Source organism: Chinchilla lanigera, unplaced genomic scaffold, assembly GCF_000276665.1.
Source record: "Chinchilla lanigera isolate Chin_1 unplaced genomic scaffold, ChiLan1.0 scaffold00034, whole genome shotgun sequence".
NCBI lineage: Eukaryota > Metazoa > Chordata > Mammalia > Rodentia > Chinchillidae > Chinchilla > Chinchilla lanigera.
Genome location: NW_004955435.1, coordinates 19,167,467 through 19,183,631, shown reverse-complemented (window position 1 = coordinate 19,183,631; position 16,165 = coordinate 19,167,467). Strand labels below are relative to the sequence as shown.

Genomic DNA, 16,165 nt, shown 5'->3' with positions numbered 1-16,165 from the left:
GGAGAGGAAGTGGGTGCGGCGGAGGCGCCGCGACGGCGCGGACGCGAGGGGCAGGGCCTGCGGGCCGCGTCCTCCCTCGCCCACTCAGCCCGGGGAACGCGAGGGTCGCGCCGGGGTTTGCAGGCGGGGTGCAGCCCGGGGAAAGGAGTGCTGTGCAGGCGCGATGGTTTCCACGCCCACTCTGTGCTAGCCACGGGTTAGGTACACACGGGTAAGCAAATACTTGCCGCCACCGCTGCAGCTTGCAGAAGTAAGCGGGAGGGGCAAAGTAAATGCAGAAGAGGAAAGGGTATCTGTGGGGAGGCAGTGATGGTTGCCATGGTAGTTGAAGGTAGTTTGTCATACTGGACAGGTAGGAAGAATGGGGGTGGAGGTGGGGAAGACGAACACTGGTCCCCTGCCTCAGTCCTCTTAGGTCTCCACCCCAAGCCTGTACTTTTGTTTACTGTTCTTTCTAACAGCTGCATAGTATTTCACTGTCCTGACCATGACCCCCTAAAGTAGTCTCGAATACAAATGGTGACCAGTAAGTATTCTTGTCTTGAATAAACTTATTCATGCTGTTACCTCAGGGTTTTTAAAAAAATCATACCATAGCTGTGTTTATGTTACATGTTTTATTTTTAATATTGTTCCCTTTTTGTACCCTTATTACTCTACCTCACTATTTCCTGTTGTTTATCTTTTATTTTGCTTTCTTTATTTTTAGATTTCTTATATCAGAGAAACCATGTGATATTTAAGCTTGTGTGTCTGATTTATTTCACTTCCTATTATGGTCTCAAGTTGTAACAATTTTCCTACAAATGACTCAAATTTATCCTCTTTATGTCAGAGTACTATTCCATTGTGTATGAATATCACCTTTTCTTTATGCATTCATCTGTTGATCAACCTAGGGGCTACTTGCAAGATTTACCTGTTGAGAATTGTGCTGCTGTAAACATGGTACCACTGGAATATCATGTCTTAGGGAAATAGCTGGGTCAAATGGAATTTCCTGTTTTAGTTTTTTAAGGAATCTCCATACTGATTTCCTTAATGGCTGCAGTGGTGAATTGACTAATGGTCACCTTGTAACACCCAGCTGAACTGAGTGAGCGTGGTGCTGGGTGTGGAAGGCCCACCTGAGGACTGTTGCCAACAGCATAAAAGGAGTCCTGGAGGGGAAGATGGCGTGCTGCTGGAGAACCTTGTCACTCTGGTTTTCCTGATATGAACTCAGCTGTTCTCATCCTCCAAGAAGCTTGCATCTTTGCTGCAGTTCTCCTCAGGAGAGCTCTGGTCCTTCCCTTGAGCATCACTTCCTGGCTCCAGTGCAGACCCCTCAGCCTGCTGGCAAAGAGCCTTCATCCCACTGGCATAGACTTTCTAACTTCCACCACTGACCTTTGAGCCTTCCCAGTGCAGACCCTTGATACGTATAGACTTGTATGAGACACTGTTGTGGGCTTTTGACCTCCAGCTGGATTCGTGGAGGACACTGCTGTGTGATCCAGGCCCTCAGGTAGATTCACTGGGTCTCTAGTACATGGACAGATCCCCTGAACTCTTCTGCATTGACTTTTGGGTGAATATTATGAAATAATCCTATAAATTATATGTCCTGCATTAAATCTATTCCCTTGCAAACCCTGACTACAACAGTTGTACTAGTTTACATTCCCACCAACGATGCAAAAGACTCCTTTTACCCCCACAACCTAGACAGCATTTGTTATTATTTGATTTTTTTGATGATGGCCATTCTTTCTGGAGTAAGGTAGAATCTCAGTGTTTTTTCAATTTGCATTTCTCTAATGGCCAGATATGTTGAACATTTTTTTCATGAATTTGTTGGCCATTTTTATTTTTTCTCCTGAGAAGTATCTGTTCATTTGAGGTACCTATTTTTAAATTTATTTTGGGTGTCTAATTTTTTTTAAAGTTCTTTGCATATTTTAGATATTAATCCTCTTTCTGAGGAATAGCTGGCCAAAAAAAATTTTTTTCCTGTTCTTCAGGTTGTTTCTTCACTCTTTTGATGGTTTCCTTTACTGACCAGAGGCTTTTTAATTTGATATGAAACCCATTTGTTGATTCTTGGTATTATTTCTTATGTAATTTAAGTTCTATTCCAGGTTCCCTGTTGTATGTAATACTGTTTTCAACCTTTAATATTTAATCTGTGAATTTCCTTTTGGACTTCATGTGCTTCCAAAAATGACTTTGGGAGTACTTCTTTTTTTATTTCATTGAAGAGTTTGAAGAGTATTGTCATTAGATCTTTTCTAAAGTTCTTATAAAATTTGAGAGTAAATCCATCAGGATCTGAGCTTTTCTTAGGTGGTAGGGTTTTTTTTTAAAAAATATTACTTCTTCTAATCTCATTGCCTGATATTGGATTATTTCATGTTTTTATAGCTTCTTGGTTCAGTAGTGGTAGTATTATAGGCAGCTGAGTTAGGTAGAAATATTATAGGCAGTCAGACGGGGCCAGGCCCTCAAAGGAGCCAACATGAAAGACAAGATAAGATACTTGTGGGCCAGACTTCAACACAAAGGACCAAACAAACACACCCTCCTACCTCCCAAGGGATGGACATCTGGGATTGACATTAAGAGTCCCTGACCCAACCCCTTACAGGAAAAGCCCCTGTTCTGTATTCATGCCTGCTTGCTATGTGACTCGCTTCCCCATTTGATCCCAATTTAATCATTTCTACCTGAACAATTCTTATTGGCTGACCATAGCTTTGTCCGTTTTCCCCTACCTTGGACCCACCTCACTTCGTGGTTTTGCTCTGTAAAAGTCCCTAGAAAAGGCAGAGTCTTGGGTAACCCACTCAGGCCCCTCTTCTGTCCCTCTCTTGGATAGAAGCTTTCTTTCCCTCAATAAATATATTCTGCTTTTAACCTCCATTGTTCCTAAAATTCATTCTTTGATTTTAGAGAACATGAACTCATCCCATATATCATTCAAGTTGGGAGTTTTTATTTTCCTGTGTCAGTAGTTATCTATATCTAGAAATCTGTCCATTTCTTCTGAATTCTCCATTTTACTATGGTACAAGTTCTCAAGTAGTTATTAATAATCTTCTGGATTTTGGCAGAGTCTGTTGTGATTTTTGCCTTTTTCATATCTAATTACACTGATTTGAGTTTTTTTCTTTTTGGTAAAATTGGCTATGGGTTTTTCTCTTTTGCTTATTCTTTTAGAGAAACAGCTCTTTGATTCACTGATTCTACATAGGATTTTTGTTGTTGATATTGTTTATTTCAGTTTCATTAATTTCTTCTTGATATTTATAATTTCCTTTCTTCTACTAGCTTTGGGTTTGGATTATTCTTGTTTTTGTAGGACCTTGAGGTGCATCATTAGGTTATTTAGTTGGGCTTACTCTGCTTTTCTGATGTGGGCATTCACAGCTATAAACATTTTCTTAGGACTGCTTTCATTGTGTCCCATAGGTTCTGGCATGTTGTTCTTTGATTCTAGAAGTATGTAATTTCTTCTATGACCCATTGATTATTCAAGAGGATACTGTTTAATTTCCATGTGTGCATAATTTCTGTGGTTTCTTTTGCAATTGATTTCTGGTTTCATTGATCATGATCAGATAATATGCATGATATAATTTTGATTCTTTTGCTTTTACTTAAGTGTGCCTTATAGGCTGATATGTGGTCTGTTTTCAAGAAAGTCTTACATGCTGCTGGAAAGAATGTGTATTCTATTGTTGAGTGGAACACTCTGAAGATATCTATTACATCCATTTGTTCAAAGGTTTAGTTCAACTCTGATATTTCTTTGTCTAGTTGATCTATCCATTTTTGTCAGTAGGGTATTGAGATCCCTCATTGTAATTGTATTTGTGTTTATTTGATTATTTTATGTCCAGTAGTGTTTCATTAAGTTGGACTTGCCAATGTTTAGTTCATATATGTTTATTATTGCTATCTCTTCCTGTTGAATTGTTCCTTTAACCAATACATAGTGCCCTTATTTGCCTTTTCTAATCAGTTTGGCTTGAAGTCCACTTTGCCTGAAAGTACGATAGCTATTGCTTTTCTTTCCCAGGTTCCCGTTGTATAGAATATTGTTTCACACCTTTGATATTTGATCTGTGATTTTCTTTTTGGATTAAATGTTTCTTGTATACTGCATATTATTGGGGTTTGTTTCTTGATCCATTCTGTCAATCTGTGTCTCTTGATTGAGGATTATTACTGAAAGATTGAGCTATTCTTGTTGTTGCATTATTTCTGATTTCCTTTTTGTGTGTTTTTTCCTCTTTTTTTGCTTAAGTGCTGCCTAGTGTATTCAGTCTATTAGAATTTGGGACCTATTAGTTTCATGTCTCTTTCTAGGATATCCTTGATAATTTTTTGTAGTGATGGTTTGGTGGTCATCAATTTCTTCAGGTGTTCTTTGTCATGGAAATACTTTATTTCTCTATCAATTATGAAAGAAAGTTTTGTAGGATATATAAGTCTGGGCTGAAAGTTGTTATCTCTTAGGGCTTGAAGCACTTCAATCCAAGCTCACCTGGCCTTTAAGGTTTGTGTTGAAAAGTCTGCTGTAATTCTAATGAGTTTATCTTTATGAGTGATTTGTTGATTCTTGGTATTATTTCTTATGTAATTTAAGTTCTATTCCACCAAATGTGTCTTTAGACAGCCCTGTCCTGGTGGTATTTTCAGCAGCCTGGGGTACAGTATGGGGTTGTAAATTGGCATGGAAACTTAAAGCAGGTTCTTGTTGGTGCACAGCACAAATTACTTAAGTGTGAGAACAGTAGCTTTTCATCTTCAGTTGTCTGTGATGCAGCTTATATGAAATAATTGTTGTTCTGTTAACTGAATATCACTCTGTAATTGCAAAAAAAAAAGTTGTAGCTGTTTTGTCTAACAGCTTTTAAGTTTCTGCCTGTGTTGGGCTTTTGGGATTTTGACTATGGTTTGGTGTGGCAAGGTTATTTGGAGTTCTATATGCCTCATTTATCTGTATATTTAATTCTTCCCCTGAATTTGGAAAATTTTTCTGCTATTATTTCTGCACACACGCTCTTCTATGCCATTTGTGCCAATATTTCACTTTTTCTAACTAATCTTAGATTCGTCTTCTTTGCATCATCTATCAGTTATTGGATCCATTTTCCATATCCTCTTGTTATCTTTAAGGTGTCTCTAAGTAATTTGTCATTGAAAGCATCTATATCTTCTACTTCTGCTATTATGCCCTCACATTGGTTATTTCCATTGTCCATACTTTCAACATAATTTTTAATCTTCTGAATTTCTGTTACGAACCTTTACATGGATTATAATTCTTTGTTAAACTGGTCATTGATCTTGTGTATTATTTTGTTTAGCTCAGTTAGCTTTTTATCAGTGTCTTCTGTAATCCCCCTGATTGTTTTATTTATTACATCCATTATCTGTTTAGTTATATTTGCTGTGAGCCCACTGAGCACTTATTGATCTGCTGTTTAATCCCTTCTGTTATCCTTTCAAATAATTTGGCTGTATGACTTTTTTTTCCCTTCAGTGACACACAGATCAGCTTTGGAGGAGTTGGGAGTTTCAGGAGGTGCCTTGCCTTTTCACGTTTCTATTGTTTTTTGTTTTAGGGTTTTTGGTCACTTACAGTGGGAAGCCTTTGTCATTAGCATGGAGGTCTCTTTAGTTAGTCTGCATTTTGAGTAATGCGTTCTGGACATGGCTAACTATAGTCCTTTACTTCTGACTAGTGCAACTACTTGTATTAATATAGGAAGGGAGGGTTGTTGTAACAGTCCAGTTGTAACTGGCCCAGGACCCAGTTCTTCAGGCATGGCCTACAGTATTTTTAATTACACAAAGGTAATCTGGATATTGGCATATGTAAAAAACCTATTACTACAAACAACTATGCCACACTGACAAAAGCAAGTAAATCAGCAACAATAATATCTTCCAAGACAAACTGGATATACCGTAAGAACCAATAATGTACCACCCTTAACATAGAAAGAAATCTATAATTATATTAAAAACACTAAGATAACCCAAATATTGACATACAGCAAATATCTACTAAATGTGGTAACTATACCTCCATTAATGATAAAAAAGAATTCAGCAGTAATAACACAGAGTTAATTTATCTAAAGATAAAATAAAAATATAAGTTGGGAGTGGGAGAATTCAGGAAGAAAAATTAAATACTAATAAAAATTAATTATTAAGAGATTATTAGGAGATAAAAGAAAAATATGGAGAATAAATATTAAAAGGTAAAAAGAAACAAGAAAATAAAGGAAAAAGGACAAAGGAAAATTCCCTAAACCTCAATAAACCAGTGAAGAAGAGAGAGGGAAAAAAAGACAAGAGAGAATGACTCCAAAGACAGAGAAAAGAAAATGTTCTCTGTATTTTTGAATGAGTAGTTTCCTTCCAGGAGCCACAGTTTTGGAATCCAGCAGGTCACAGTTTTCTCTAGCCTTATAACATGTGAGTTTGAAGAAAAAAAAAAAACAAAACAAAAAAAACATGTGAGTTTGTGAGGTGCTCCCCTTATTTCAGAGATCCCTGTTTACCTCAGGCTACGGCATTGTTCATGCTGAGATGCATCCTTACTCATGCTGGCAGATAGGGAAGGCAACCAGTCCTCAGATCTCTGCAGGATGTAGGCAGCAGTGCAATAGTTTAAGTACTTGACACCTGCACTGTATTCTCACCTTGGGAGGCAGAGACTGTGTTGTCCTTCCTGGCCTGAGGTTAAACTTCTCAGGGATCTCTTTCTAGCCCACTCCCATCTGTTTTGTCTACTATTGCTGTCTTTCACTCAGTCACTGTGGATAACACGGGGGAACTTGAAGTGAAGTTGTTTGTCAGTCGTTCTGAGCGCTAGATTTAACTAATCTGCCCCTTTCTAGAATGGCATCTGGTTAAGTATTCTCTGGCAATACTGCAGGCACCAGCACTGGGATCCCTCTCTGGATCTTGCCTGCCTTAATATGGACAGAGTCATGGAGCACAACCCTATATTGCTTTTGCTCCTCACAGCAGCTCCTCTTGGGGGCCATGCGCAAGCCCAGTGCTCCACCTCATCTCCCATGAGCTCTCAGCTCTGGGCTCTTTCCTTGCTTCTGTAGAGCCAGGTTCGCCTTCCCATGAGCCCAAAACAGGGAGAGTCCAGAATTTTTTGTTTTCTCTGCTTTGTGGTCTGCTTTCTTTTCTCTGCTTTGTGGTCCATCTCACCAAGCTGTAACTTCTAGTTTTCCTGTCAGTTCTTTCCTAATTCCTGGCAATCTACTCTTTCTTGCTTTGTCAAGTTTATTTTCTGGTGTCTGGATTGCAGATCTCAGAAAGGCTGAATTTTGCTGCTGACCGGCACTTTGCCATTTTCTCCTCCTCTACTCCTCTGGTTTATCCATTGGTTGATTTGTTTGTGTATTTATTTGTTTTTTATGAGACAGGATCTTCCTATTTACTTCAGGCTGGCTTCAGACTTATAATGTACCCTAGCCTGGCCTTGAATTCCCGGTGATCCTCCTGCCTCAGCCTCCAGAGTGCTAGGATTATAGGTGTGTGCCACCATGCCTGGACACTTTTAAAAAATTTGTCATATGTATTGAAAATGACATGGTTTCCTTTTGTTGGAAGCAAGATTTTTTATAATCTATTTGATCAAGTTTGTTAATTTGATTAAAGTGATCTGTATTATTATGGAACCTTTCCTACATGGACATACCAGTGTTTAATAAATTTATCCAAATTTTCCAAGTTATTGCTTTAGAGTTTTAAAATTCTCTTTTCCTCTTGGTAGTTCAGTCTATCCTCTTATGATGAAGATTTTTTTCTCTTTTAATGCTTTTTGCCTTCTTTTTTTTTGTACTGGGAATTGAACTCAGGGCCTCAGGCTTGCCAGGCAGGCGCTGTGCTTCTGAGCTGTATCCCCGGCCCTCTTTGCCTTCATTTTCATTTTGTCTTGTAGTAATTTTGCTGCATCATTTTGCTATTATTGCCACTTTCCCTGTGATCTTTTATTCTGGCCTCATTTTTTATTTTCATCCTTTTAGTTTTCTACTGTTTTAGGCATGTTTATGAAAGGAAGACTTCTTTTATTCCATCCAATTTGGTAGCTTCTGTGTCTTAATAGGTGAGTTAAATGCATTTGTATTTCTTGTGATTGATGTAACTGATGTTATTCTCTTATCTCCTTTATTTTAACTTTCTAGCCATCTGTTGGGTCATTAAAACTATTTTTAAATTACTTTAAATTGTGTCTTTTTTGCTATTTTGAGGACATACAGATCATATTATTATTATTATTGTTATTATTAATTTTACCATTATTCTTCTTACATTTTAAACATTCACATCTTTGTACTTTTCTACAATGCTTATACTTTTATCTCTTCTCTTTGCAAAGTGGATAAGAACCTATACAAGATTCCAAGACTACTGTGTCTAAGATGACTTAGAAGGACATAAAGATATTACATTCTGAAAACCTTGTTAGATGACTCGAGCTGTAGCCATCACCATCACCATCCCCAAAGTACAGATGTGGAAGTTCCATGTGAAGCTTTTTGATTAGAAAAAAAATTTATTGTTTTAATATCCTTAACTTGAAAGTAATAAGAAAACAAGAAAGATAGGATTTTTTTTTTTTGCAGTGTAATAATAAGGCACTATCTAACAGGCCCACTCAAGGATCCCAGGGTCATTTCCTTGCCTTGGACTTTGCTATTTACTAACTAAAAAAACCAGCACCGATGTTGTGAAGTTACAGACCAGTTTGTAGGATTTTTTTATGGGAGAGATGTAAATGATGACGTTCAATAGGAAAATAATTATGACTTTATTCCCTTATGGAATGTAAACTCATATCTAATCTAGCAATCCTATTTGGACATATTTTTTTCCTTAAAACCCATTTCCTCAAATGCTCTTAGAACCAGCTTTGTCTTCCTACTAGTTTCCTCATTAATTATTGAATTGCATAAAATGTCTGACATGGGTTCATTCTATTTTGAAAATAGAGTCATGCTTTTTAACTTTTAATTTTTTTCTTGACATCATGATGTACTCGAGTAAAAAAACCAATAATTCAAATTAATATTTTATGTGGCATAGGTAAATTAATACATTGAAAGTGGTAGGTAGAAGTTGGCTTATTTCTTCTTGCTCCCTAAAAGAGTTTCTATTTTAAGAGGGCCAAAACCTTAGTTTATTTACTTGTATTAGGACATGTGCACCACAAGCAATGTTCTTGTGAGACCTGAAACTGCACCCTGGGGCGTGTCTGACCTGAGGTCTCACAGTTGACGGTGGCCACATACGCAGTGCTAAGGAGCCCAACACTTTCCTGCAGGTGATGGGGAACTGAGGTACGGTTCTAAGTTGGAGCGATGTGATAAATAAGATCATTTGGCAGCAGATGATTTGGAAGTGGAAAATGCATGTAACACGAGTTGCAAAACTGTTCTAATGTCCCAGTGACAGCTTAGCCTAGAAGAACAACAACAGGAATGGAGAAGTGAAGTCAAATTTTGAGTAAAATCTCTAAAAACTTTATAGTGATTGCATGTTACAGACACAAATAGAATTGAGGAATAACTCCCATGTTTAGTCTTAACAGCCAGAGCAGGAGGGTAAGGCCTACTAACTGAGGGAGGAAACACAGATGGCAGTGGTTTAGGTTGTAGCGGAAGACTGAGGGGCCGAGGGGTCAATGATAAGAACAGTGGGACTGACACGCATTGCTCTTTTAAATGCTTGTTGCCCCTTTAAGATCTTGCCCTTCCCCCTTAACCTACCCAGGCCCTTGCTGGATTTTCATGTCCTAATTTACGGTCAGTGCGGATTCCTGAGCATGCGCTAAAGAAAGAGCCAGACTAATTAAAGCTCTCTTGAGGTTCAAGGTGCCTTACTGTGTTTGTGGCTCTTAAAAAAGAGTTCCACGTTGGAGCATATTTTGCCCAGCTGAATGTTTTTTCCTATGTTTTTTCTTTTTAAGTCTTTGTCTACCATAACTTGTAATACCTGCATCTTTCTTTTATAACTGCGGAGTAATACATCTATTTGTTTTTAATTACAAAAAAAATAACATTTAGAATACAGAATATTTTAGAAAAATATTCTAACGTTTAGAATAAGGAAAAAATACACACTTTTTTTTCCTATTATCAACCTTTGGTCCATAACAGGAAAAAAAATTAAAGTTATTTGGGAAATTATATAACGTTTGCAAGCAAATATAATGACAAACTATCTTCTTTTTAAAAATTACAAAACCGGTGCATCTAACCACGGTCATGTCTTCTGTTTCATTGGTAACTTGGTGTTCCAGATGACTGCTGAAATCCAGTGTGTGAGATAATAGACTCCATGTGTGTTAAATATGCTTTCAAATCCTTCAGCATCAGTGTTCTGTGCCAGCCTAAATGCACTCGAGACACTGCATTTATTAAAAATCTGAAAAAATTTTTCCTGCATAAACCTTTATGTATGCTGAGGTGATACTTCGGCGTTAGTAGTCACCACAACATACTTTAATAAAGATAACCAAAGTGTGATTACCTGTGTCAACATTGAATTGATCCCAACACAACAAATGGATGGGACTAAACAGATCACAAGCCAGCCAGGAATATTTCTGGTTAGATGTCTGGGAGAAAGGACCAAGAAGACAAATGGAAGAGAAGCAGCGGAAAAAAAGGAATTAGTAGTGAGATAGCTGTTTCTCTGTCTTCTGGCCTCACCAAGCAACAACTTTTCATCCAAAAATACTGCCAAGTGGGTGAAAAACATTAAAATAAATCCTGATTTAATCTGGAGAAATTGTCCATTTCCAGACCTCAAACTTTAGCAATAAAACAAAAGCATATAAATAGAGCTGGGTGTAAAATTGAGGAGTTTGAAAAAAAGAGATGAAATATGAGAGACATGCCGTTCATTGTGTTTGAATTTAGATAGTAAAAGTGTTTTGCTTGCTAAAAGTCCAATTTTACATGTTGTCCAAGAGGCGCTAAGCTTAAATAATAGGGCATTCATTTAATTCAACAAATCCGTTCCTGAGTGCTCATCTTTAATGGCAATGTCAGTGCCGTTATTGTTTGTTATTGTTGTGGTTGTTGTTGCTGCTGCTGCTGCTGCTATTATTTTGTACATAGGAGCGTTCTGTAACTAGAAAAAACAAACTGAAATGATGAATTTGCTATACTCATGAGGTCATGTCGAGGCTATGATTTGGTAGGATGGATGAAAATTTGCCTGAAACAGGGAACAATGCCACGTAATTCCCTAGGATTAAGATATAGATGCTTCCTGGAACTGCCTGAACCACTTTAGTAGTTAGAATGTTGCAGAAGGGTGATGATAACCCTCAAATCAACAGTCTCAGCCCCAGCTGGGGTTTATAAAGTAGGAAAGCAGTTTATGTCACTTTCAGAAAATAGGAAGCCAAAGACTGAGACAATCAAGTTCAAAACACTGAATCTACTCAGGCTCAGAAAGGAAGGGTCAAAAGAAGGAAAGATAGAAATAAAAAAAGAAAGAAGAAAGGAAGGGAGGGAGAGAGGAAGGATCGTGACTCCTTGAACATTGTAGAGTATTAACATTCATCCCACAAATGGTTACCTGGCACCTATCCTGTCCTAGCACTGTTGTGCTAAGAGTACTAGATCGTGTTAAACCATATAAAGTCACTCTCTATGCCACTTATATTCCTTGGAAGGACTTTTCCTTCTTGGCAGCAGACTGGGTGTTTTGGTTGGGGTATGAGCAAGGAAGAAGGACCTGTAGGTTGTGGGGACTGCACAGTGGCTATATTCATGAAATTATCTAAATCAAAGCAGCACTGTACAACCAGTAGGTTATAAAGCAGGAAGTTAGCTGTTAAATCTGCTTAGGTCTAATGGCTCCTCTCCCCAGCCTTGTTGTGCCTTAGGAAGAATGTAGCCAAATCTCTCCCTATGGTGAATGTCACCTAGTAGGAAGTTACATTAATGCACAAACTCACAAAGAAAATTGCCTGATTTTCAGAGCCAAATTAATCCCTAATTTACTAGTACACAGTGACTTGAGCCAAAAGATCATATTGCATTTTACACACTATAAACTCATCTTCTTTGTCAGTCTTCATTTGTATAAGAAGGGTGTCTTGTTCTCAGCCAAACAGAGCAAATCAAATCCTCCTGTAACTTATCCGTTCCAACTCAGGACTTTCAGTACTCTCAGTGTTGATTTCTGTTGCTACAGATAATCTGCCCAGGCCAAGACTCTTCTTCACCTTTTGTTAGTCCTTGGACCTTTTGCAAATCTAATGAAATTTGTAAGTTTCTTCAGAAAAATGAGTTACACACATACACCAATGCATTTTGAATACTACTTTTTAAAATCACCAAGTCAAATGATGAATTAAAGCTATAGGTCAGGACTCAGGCTACACAATTGTAATGCCAGCATTCTGGGAGGCCGAGGCAGCAAGAGCAAGCCCAGGTTGGGCAACTTAGTGACTTAGTTAGACCCTGTCTTAAAAAATAAAAAGGGTTGAGGATGTAGCTCGGTGGAGGGGACCTTAGTTTTCATCTCCCTTAGTTCTTTATTTCACCCTCAACGAACTGGTCTCCACCACTGGCTTCAATCCCCCAAACCAGCAAAAATAGAAAAGCTTAAGATAGTTAAGGAACACACCAAAAGTCATATGAGAGGCAGACCACTCTTGGTATAGTTCCTAACTCTGAAATACTTTTTTTCTTATCTAAAAATATTAATATGTAACAACATTATCTACATAACACATTTGTACTATAACTCATTTGTGTTAGTGCGTTTGCGCCATGGTGGTTTTAGGATAGGGATGTATTCTGAATGCGGCTTGCCTCTGTCTACCAGTCCAGAAACCCTACTTGGGTATATATATGTATTGTACTAGCTTAGCAAGCTGCAGTCACAAACACATGCAGATCAAGTTCTCGCCTGTTGTATCTGAAACCAGAGTTGGTACTAGATTCCTAGCTGTCTTTGGTGGGTTATTCTTTACGCAATGGCTGTTCTTTTGACCTAAAAAATTGGGCTGCAAAAACACTACAACTTCATACCTGATTCTTATTGGACTATATTCTTATTGGCTAATTGCAATGTACCCTTCCTGAAGGGCTCTAGCAAGCCGCTAAGGGCTGTTTTGTCCCTTTGATTTACTGTTTAAGCTGTTTGCTGTCAAAGCAGTAAACGATTCCTTTGGTGGTCCTCTTTAAATTTCAGATGATGGTGGAAGATGATGATCTTTCACCTGGGTTGTTAATGATATATTTTCAGCCTGGTCTGTGGAGTGACTGTGTTCCTAATGATGTGGCATTTGCCATTCCAGTGTCCTGGTCACCAGCTTTTCTTTTCCTCTTCATCCTCCTCCTGTGGTGGAGACCAGTTCGTTGAGGGTGAAATAAAGAGCTAAGGGAGATGAAAAACAAAGTAAAATGAGAGTTTTAAGATTAAATATTTTGGAATAAAATGAATTAATAGAAATTATAATAAAAATACTTGAATCATTTTGTTTTTATATTTATCATTTCTCCTTTTAGATTTGTGTGTTTTGGAGGCAAAAAATGTGCCTTGTTTCAAGGAGTTGGGTAGTTCTCAAAGCAACAGATAGTGGAAAGATACTGCCTTGATGTTAATTTAGATTTAATTTGTTAGATTTTTTTTTGTTTTTCTCCGGTACCGGGAATGGAACTCACGACCTTGCACTTGCCAGGCAGGCGCTGTGCCATTGAGCTAAATCCCCAGCCCCTTAATTTGTTAGATATTAAAATGCAGTTGTTAAACATCACTGAGGCAGAGAGGTTTTCTCTTGAAGTAGCATGCACAAAGAGAAGACGTTCTGACAGAGCTCATCTGTTTGACATCGGATAGGGAAGGGTAGGATAGAGTTAGTGCCACGGCTCTCCACTGGTCCTTGCAGCAGGTGACCAGTGGGCACAAAACATGAGCATGAATGTGACATCTTGATGCGCTCATCTGAAACCCACATTTCTATTTCCCTTCATCCAGGCAATAGCTAAAAACATGATATCTAATTCCCATACTGCCGTGGGGCAGCACCAAAATAAAAGAGTTTTCAGTTTAAGATTCTCACTGGAAATATGTCCAATCATTAAGAATCTTAAAGTATAAGCTTAGTACAGATTAAATATCCCTTATTTGAAATCCTTGGACCCAGAACTGTTTCAGATTTCAATGGTTTTGTGTTCTGGAATATTTGTAACATATGAGATGTTTTGGGGGTGAGACCCAAGACTAAATATGAAATTCACTGAAGTCTCATATACACCTTATACACGTAGCTTGAAGGTAATTTTGTGCAATATTTTTAGTGAACATATGTTTTGCCTGTGAAGTCAACTGTGGAGTTTTCCACTTATGGTGTCGTGTTGGTACCCACAAAATTTTGGATTTTGGAACATTTTGGATCTTGGATTTTTGCATTATGGATGCTCACCCTATAATAACATTTTAGGAACTACTGTCATTTATGGACTGACGAAACATGGGCATATGAGTTTTCACCATGGGAACAAACTTGGAAAAGCTGATTATATAGGTAGCACATTTCAAATTGGAAAATTTTAACTTTAAAATCAACATTAATAGGGTGTATATCTTTAGAAGAAATCGCTAACTCCCAAGTGGAGATTCACAGCTAGATAAGAAGATTCAGTCTTTCTCTGTTAACCCGAAGTTACTTGATAATTAATAAAGATATTAATACATTTAAGAAAAAAGATTCTCACAAATAAAGTATTTTAAATGAGTTCCTAAACTTTAGTGTTTTCCTTTTAGTTAACACTTCTCTTTTCATTGTAAGGCTACCTTAAAAAGTGCCTTTGAGGCTCCCGTGTGGGGTCATTTAAGAGAGGAAAAGCTAAGATAATAAGGACAGCAGTCCTGAGAACCTGCGCCAGCGAGGGACCAGTACTGTTGCACCTCAGGTGCAGAAGGACCAGTCAGGTAGCTGGACCTGAAACTCCATCCTGCCTTGAAGAACACATGGCCTGTGCTTCCCTACAGCCCTAGCCAGCTGCTGTGGACTCAGAGGCCAGGAAGTCTTCCATTTTCTATAAACAGTCCAGGGCAGAAGAGCATCTGGGATTCAAGCACAGTCATACCTACCCATGCCCTGGTGAGAGACATTTTAATATGTGCCTCAAGGTAATTTTAAAAATGATTCCATTCTTTGAAGTGACTTGTGAACTGGTGATTGAGGATAGGTGAGCCCTAGGCTTTGCTTTCATGGACCACAAGTCCCTTCAAACAGAGCTGTCTGGCACAAAGAGAGCATGCAATAAATGTTGAATGAATGAAAGGAGACTAACCCCATCCCCCCAAGCTTTAACTCAATAGTTTAAAGAGCTTTCTAGAGAGTTGAGAATATCCAGATATAATTTTTGTACTTACAGGTGTGTGACTTTACTGTTGAAGCCGCAATTACTGGCCATTTCTTAGCTAGAGGTATTCTAGCTCCTGACACTTCAGGATGGTCACCAGAAGGAAGGGAACAGAAGGAACTGCCTTTTATTCCATCATTCTTCTGTCCCCTTCCTGTCTCTGTCTTCATCTTGTGCCCCTATCCCTTCACTTGCCATGCTTCACCCAGATGAGCCCCTTGAACACACTCGCTATCTCCCGGTCTTTCCTTTTCTGTGAGGTGTTCCCCCACCCCACCTTTACAACGCAAATGCCACCTCTTAGCAGAGACTCACTCTGCAGCCTCTTTGCCTCTGAGTAGCACTTACCATAGTTGGTAATTTTGTATCTATCTCCTTTACTAATAAATAAATGAAGGCAAGGACCACATCTGCCTTGTTCACTGTTGTTTTGCACAGGATTTAGCACAATGCCTAAGGTTTAGTTGGGTCCTCAGTATCTATTTGTTGAACAATTGAATTAATATTTACAATAAACCCACGATGATCGTTATATTTAATGATTGTCATACCATACATGACTGGGAAGGAAAATTCTGAACCTTAACATTATGGAGGTTTTTCAAGTGAGACATGAATCCGAAGTTGTACCTGAATAGATGCCTTCACTGGGGTGCAGGGAGTTGAGAGAAGCAAGGAAAAGAGGGACATGGCTGGAAAAGGGGATAAAAGATCAGGAAACTTGAGGGAGGAAATGCCACTAGGATATT

At 38.4% G+C, this 16,165-nt stretch overlaps 1 long non-coding RNA gene across 2 annotated transcripts in view; it reads left to right on the top strand.

Annotated features, from left to right (window-relative positions):
* The window catches only part of LOC106149013, a 36,970-nt gene that overhangs the window by 585 nt on the left and 20,220 nt on the right, over nt 1–16,165 (top strand). The window contains exon 1 of one of the 2 annotated variants that reach the window (XR_001234891.1): nt 11–211. The exons of the other annotated variant lie outside the window; for it this stretch is intronic. This is a non-coding gene — a long non-coding RNA (uncharacterized LOC106149013). Of the gene's footprint in view, nt 1–10; nt 212–16,165 lie in introns of those variants that run through there. 2 annotated transcript variants of the gene reach the window in all.